A 7,513-nucleotide genomic window follows, 5' to 3' on the forward strand; every position below is an offset into this window, starting at 1 on the left:
TATCTCATATTGTAATATTGTGTGGGCTAGTAATTTCAAATCCAATCTTAATTGTATTTTTCTGTTACAAAAACGTTTTATCAAAATGATTACTTTTTCTAGCAGACTCACCAGTTCCACTCCTCTGTTTAAGTGTCTGAAAATTCTTCCCATCTTTGAATTAAATAACTTTCAAATATGCTCTTTTATATACCAATCCATTCACAAAGCACTCCCAGCTTGTTTTCAAAATGTTTTCCAGTTCAATAATGAAATTCACAATCATTACACCAGATCAGCAAAAGATCTTCATTCCGTTTTTTTCAGGACTACATCCGCCCAATTCACCATTAAGTACAGAGGACCTCATTTTTGGAACAAATTACCGCCTCACATCAGAGACTGTACCAGCATGAGTACTTTCAAGAAACAATTACAACAGTTTTTATTATCAAGCTTGGGCAACATGCCCTAGTCACCCTGCACACTGATCTTTATTATAATTATTAATTATCTGTTTCATTTCTTGTTATTGTTATTGTTATTGTTATTGTTACTATTATTATTATTATTGTTAATATTATTAATATCATCATTATGTATTTTCATTAATGTTTTAATTTTATTATAACTAGCTTAAGCTCCCTTGGCAGCTTTAAGGAAGACCACTCGATAAGCCCTTCTGGGTTTTTTTGGTCTTTCCGGCACATTTTCTTTTCTGATTTTTTATTTTTATTTTTATACAAATGTATTTCATTCCATTTGTAATTTCCTTTGTCTTTCTTTTAATGTACATTATGTGCAAATAAAACTAAACTAAACTACATTTAATTTGTATTGCACGTTTCATTCACAAGAAATCCCAGAGTGCTACATGGATAATCAAGTGTGGCGGGTGAAAAGAATCCGCTCGCAACAGAGTAGGCCTATGGCGTGAGATCTCGAGATCTCCTTGCTATAAATCGGGTTGAGTCTCTGCCATCTGTAGGTAGGCTACTGTATCATGCTGTTCCTCATGGACCTGTTAATTACACAACAGTTATTCGCAATATTACTTTGCATAGCCAAAATAATCCCAAGGGTGTGTGTGTGTGTGTGTGTGTGTGCGTGTGTGTGCGAGTGCGTGCATGTGCACGTGTGCGTGCGTGTTTGTGAACTTTAGTACTTATGGTATACTGTCTGAAAAAAACCTAGGCTACAGCATTGACATTCACCAAATAACTTTAAATAGAAAAAGGGACAGAGACAGCTGTGCCTCAGTTTCACCATTTATTTTTTTGGAAACTTACAATTTATGTTGCTTTTGATAATTTAAAAAAAAATGAACGTACAAAATAGAACACATGTTCAATTTGGCCTATACACACTTTGTCAGTGCAATGAATGGAGGAGTTGGATTCACCTTCCCAGAGTAAAACCTGTTTGGTACTAAACCCATACAGAAAAAGGGGAGCAACACTGCCATGGCACTGTCTGTGATGCAGGGCCGGATTAACCCCCATGAGTGCCCCTGTGCAGATCATTTTTAGTGCCCCCCATAGCGCGGGCGTGAACGCCCCCGAACACAATAGCGGCATATAGGTCATATAACCAGGTGAGGCAATAAGCACATCAATATAATGTGTAACATTAATTTTCCCAATTAGAACCCAGTACAATAAATTGCATGAATGCAAACAGAATATGATTTTATTTCAAAATCCACAAACAAGTGCAGTACACCCCACCTCCCTCTCTCTCTTAACACTTTGATTGCTACAAGATCTCGGCAGGCCTATTTTGATGTTGCTACCGTTTAACATTGCACAAAGGCCTTGTTCGGGGGCCCACAGCAAAATGTTCTCTTATAGCGAGAATCACACGCATACATCAAAAGAAAGCTGAACTTGTCCACTTCAATTAAAAAATTCACACCCGTGTGAACTGAGTGGTGTAAGGTTTTATATAGCATGATCAGCTGTGGTCTGACGTAATGTCTGACGTAATGAAATAAGGTAAGGTATTATGTAGCCTGATCAGCTCTGATCTGACGTAATGAAATCACACCCGGATGTGATTTCACAACTGGCTTTTTCTGTGCAGAGAAAATGACCACGGTTGCTACGGTCATCCAGTTCACCCGGGTGTGATTTAATTACGTCAGAAATTATTTTGAACATAGCAACCATGGTCATTTTTTTATGCACACAAAAGCCAGTTGTAGGAGTGGTTTACACCACTCAAAAAAATACATTCTGATTTTACCATGTTCCATTCTGGAGATATTGACCTTTTTGCAACACCTGCATTTGCCTGGAAGTGGTTATCTTGAACAGCGAGCAGAGTTATGGATGGTTTAAAGTCAGAGACATTGACAGGCAGATATAAAATTGAACCCAATAAATATCCTATACATCCTATACACCGAATGAAAGCCCTGAATGTGTAGGAAAACAGTAAACATTGATCCCATCTACAGTTAGACAGTAATTGGTTATTGAATGCAGCTTGTGCCCACCAGATAACTTCAGAGAAGACATGGACGTGAACTCCTCAATATTCACAAAATAAGGCCTATAGCGACATATAAATACTATATACCGTATGAAACAGAAGACTCTCTGCTTTCATAAGGAAAAAGATTCTACTGTAATAATAAAAAAAATCACACCCCTGTGAAGTGAGCAGTGCAACTCTACTTCTCTACTTATTCACTACAGCTCGCTATATACGGACTGAGGCAGAAAGTCATGTAAACCTTTTATTTACAGTTTGGTCTGTAAACTTCTACTGTAATAATAAAAATCACACCCCTGTGAAGTGAGCGTTGCAACTGTTCTGTACTTATTCACTACAGCTCGCTATATACGGACTGAGACAGAAAGTCATGTAAACCTTTTATTTACAGTTTGGTCTGTAAACTTCTACTGTAATAATAAAAATCACACCCCTGTGAAGTGAGCGGTGCAACTGTTCTCTACAGTTGCACCGTTTTCACACACCGACTAGAGATCATTGCATGGGCGCGTCCATTTTATACTGGCTTCTACACGTAAAGCGGCCCGCCCTCCTGTTTTCAGGAGGGGAGGGTTTTATTTTTTTTTTGTTCTTTTTTTCTGATCACGTGAGCGGGACTAAGCAGCAATGACAGGGAGATGAATGAAAGTATGCTATAAAAAAGTGATTAGAACGTATGGATACGTGGTTCGCACCGGACGTTTGATTAATTGATAACGTATTGCTGTGTTAACAGCTGCCTGCCATGCCTGTGTGGCTGCACTGGCTGGTATATTCATTTGACATCATTCTTTCAAGGTTTCTTCTCAAAGTATAAATACTGTTATTACAGCTAAATAGCAAAACACAGCAACCAGCTCTAAATTACAAATAACCAGAAAAATAAATAATATATAACAAATGGAATGGGAAAATATATTCATTTCAAAATACAAACAAAAAAGTCCTAGCCTACCCTACAGTATATCCTCCCTGACTCTGACAGCAGTCTGCTGTCTATGACTGTGGCTGGTGTAGAAGAATCAAATGGCAACAAAACACAGCAAGCAGCTCTACATTCTACAACCAGAAACAATACATTAGAGGAATGCAAACAGAATATATATTTGCTTCAAAATCCACAAACAAGGGGCCAGCAGCCTAGTATTACTGAGATAATAAACAGCTCTTCTTCTCTTTTCTCTCGTTCTTTGGCTTGCTGTCCACATGCCGGTGGTGCTGAACAACCCACGTGACGCACACACACACACACAAAACATGCAACCAGTTAAAAGAGAAACCGTTCTATAACTGCCAGACTAACCACACTCATGGTGACAGCGTCACACATTGCCCAGGGCCATGAGGCCAGAATAATAATAAATAAATAAGACTCACCATTAGAAGGCTGACTTCTTTCTTGACTTCTGGGATGAAATGTCATGAATTAGCTCCTCAAAGTGACTAATTCCGATTCTATTGCCATCAGAGAGAGTGCAGACTGCAGTCGCTGCTGGCCCATAGTCGTGCGTAGTTCATTCTTCACTCGTTTAAGAACAGAGAAGGATCTCTCGCCCTCGCAGTTGGTGACTGTGAGTGCAGCAAACACATTTGGGAACGAATTCTGCAATCCTTTGGTTTTATCATGTATAAACAGTTTGGTCAAATCCTTGAATTGAACAAGTTCATCTCCAAAGTTTTTGCCCAGATCATCTAGGTAGCACCACGTTTAAACACTGCACTGTCTGTATGGGGTTCGGGTTCTTCGGAATCATCAAATAGAACACCAAATAGTGCATTTAGGTGCCTGTATTCCTCAGTGCGTTTAGCAAGACAGGACAACAATCTGTCAATAATCACATTATAGGTTTCGACCTCAAATTGTTTACTCCCGTTTAGCACCGTGTCATTCTCAGTGGATTCATCTGCAAATGTTGTTATTTTTCTCACCCGCTGTGTCTGGTCGTGATAGTCTTGACTCACACCCTTTACATCACGCGCTGACTTTTCAAACTGAGAGAATTTATTTCCATATGAGGCCATGAACGTATGCAGGGATTTCAGCAGTGGCGTGAGATCTCGAGATCTCCTTCCTATAAATCGGGTTGAGTCACTGCCATCTGTAGGTACTGTATCATGCTGTTCCTCATGGACCTGTTAATTACACAACAGTTATTCGCAATGTTACTTTGCATAGCCAAAATAATCCCAAGGGGTGTGTGTGTGTGTGTGTGTGTGTGTGTGTGTGTGTGTGTGTGTGTGTGTGTGTGTGTGTGTGTGTGTGCGTGCGTGCGTGCGTGCGTGCATGAACTTTATTACTTTTTTGAAATGCACAGTGAATAATTATGGTATACTGTCTGAAAAACCCTAGGCTACAGGCTACTTTAAATAGAAAAAAGTGCCTCAGTTTAACCATTTATTTCTTTGGAAACTTACAACTTATTTTGCTTTTGATAATAAAGAAAAAATGAACGTACAAAAGAGAACACATGTTCAATTTGGCCTATATACAGTTTGTCAGTGCAATGAATGGAGGAGTTGGCTTCACCTTCCCAGCGTAAAACCCGTTTGGTACTAAACCCATACAGAAAAGGGGAGCAACACTGCCATGGCACTGTCTGTGATGGCTGGATATTCTTTGCCAACAGCCAACCAAAACCTGTCCAGGCTTAGAACCTGGAATTTCCGTTTCCATTGGTCACAGACCCAGTCAAAATCTTTGGTGGAAGCTGAGGGGAAATTAAAGGCAAGTTTCTCCTCAAGAGTTTTCAAATGCTGAGAAATGACCCCACACAGAGCAGGAGTGCTTGGGTGTCCAGTGTTGATGTGGGGAAACATGCCAAGCTTGCCCGTTTCCACATTCTGCCGCCAGAGGGCGAGTTGGGACCAAAATGTATGCAGTTTATCTGTACTTGTGAGAAGATTCTCATTTGTTCCTTGCATTTGCCTGTTCAGTTCATTCAGATGGTTAAAAATATCTGCCATGTATGCTAGTCTTGCACACCAGTACTCATCTGATAGGCAGCGGTAAGTAGCCAGTTGACATCGCCTTCCTGAACCATACTCTCAGGGGCCTGTCTTGCCTGTATGGACCTGCAAAAGTTGAGTGAAGAAATAAAAGTTACTTATTAATTCACTCAATATAGTAATATCTTTTACAAAAGAAAAAAAGGCTTCTACCCATGAATGAATGGTAATATTATAACAATTATAATTATAATTGTCTACATTACCCTACATCTGCATATTATTATTATTAATGTTAAAAGTATTTATTTATTATGTAACCTAAACACCTATACATCTTAATATTTTGTTCTTTATCCTGTGAAGAAATCACACAAAATTACTTTTTGTTGTGGTCTGTTAACTTAATACACCATGCAACACTGACCTGCCAAGCCAAGGTCCTGCCTGTACATGAATGGGGGGATGGATGAATGGATGGATGGGGGGATGGATGGATGGATGGATGGATGGATGGGGGGATGGATGGATGGATGGATGGATGGATGGATGGATGGATGGATGGATGGGGGGATGGATGGATGGATGGATGGATGGACGGACGGACGGACAAGTGTTAAAAAAGAAGAAAACAATTATTATTCCAGTTTCCATAAAATATTTAAAAGCCAGGTGCAGTGACATTATCTTATGCCTATAGGCCATGAGCGTCGACACACACACACACACACACACACACACACACACACACACACACACACACACACACACACACACACACACACACACACACACACACACACACAGACTTACCGTTCTTCTGTGACCCGCTCGACCCTCCTCTTAACATGGCGGAGGACTGCCCGATACATTTCCTCTGTCTTGCCACTCATTAAAATAAAGATAAATGGCACCACCTTGCCCATGTATGTATCGTGGCAAACTGGTAATATGGCCTCGGACACGTCCTGAACGTGGCGTCCATGTATATCTAAAACAACATTCAAATGCATTTGATTAATACTGATATAAACTAGACCTGTATCATATTATTGCGGAAAACCCTTATTAAAAATATTCGGCCCAGCACCTTTTGCTTGATCAAGCAGTTCGGAGCACCGCAAAAACGAACGTTTTATGGAAGAGGGGTTCTCACCTGGTCACATTGACTCCGTTTCTTGACGTTATCGTCGGTCCCAATTCCCATCCACGGCGACGTCCTGTACTCTGCGGGGCCCTTCTTGCCATGCCATTCTTCAGTTTTGTAAAAGAGAATTATCACTGGTGCGGGCCGCTCTTTTATAGAACATGTGATTCCAATACATTACACGATTGCCTCAAACTCATTGGCCTAGGCGAATTGAATACTTGCATGTCAAGTTGACATTGTCAACGAGTGAACTAACGCTCCCACCTGTCTGTCCGGTGATGGGGAGCTTGTCTGTGGTGCTGAACGTGGGGACCTGCTTGTCTGTCTTCATTTGTAGTTAGCTCATGGACCCCCACATCAGTCTTGTCAGCCAACAACAACTTATTTTTTATAAAAATGAATACTTAAAATGAAATGTTGCTGTTAGGGATTGTTATAAAACATATTTATCACTATTAAGAATGATGTTCTATTATATTATATTATACACAGACAGCTCCTCATCACCAGACGTACAGGTGGGCTCGTTAAAAATGGTTTCACTCGTTGACAATGTCAACTTGACATGCAAGTATTCAATTCGCCTAGGCCAATGAGTTTGATGCAATCGTGTAATGTATTGGAATCACATGTTAATCAATCAAGTTTACGTCTATAAAGGAGCGGCCCACGAGTGATAATTCTCTTTTACCAAACCTCAGAATGGCATATATACAAGTGGCCATAAGATAATGTCACTGCACCTGGCTTTTAAATATTTTATGGAAATAATGTTTTTTTTTTTCTTTTTTAACACCTGTCCGTCCGTCGGTCCGTCCATCCATCCACCTTGGGATGGGCCGCTCTTTTATAGACGTAAACTTGATTGATTAACATGTGATTCCAATACCGCTCTTTTATAGACGTAAACTTGATTGATTAACATGTGATTCCAATACATTA

The sequence above is a fragment of the Electrona antarctica genome, assembly GCF_951216825.1.
Source record: "Electrona antarctica genome assembly, chromosome: 6".
NCBI classification, from domain to species: Eukaryota; Metazoa; Chordata; class Actinopteri; order Myctophiformes; family Myctophidae; genus Electrona; species Electrona antarctica.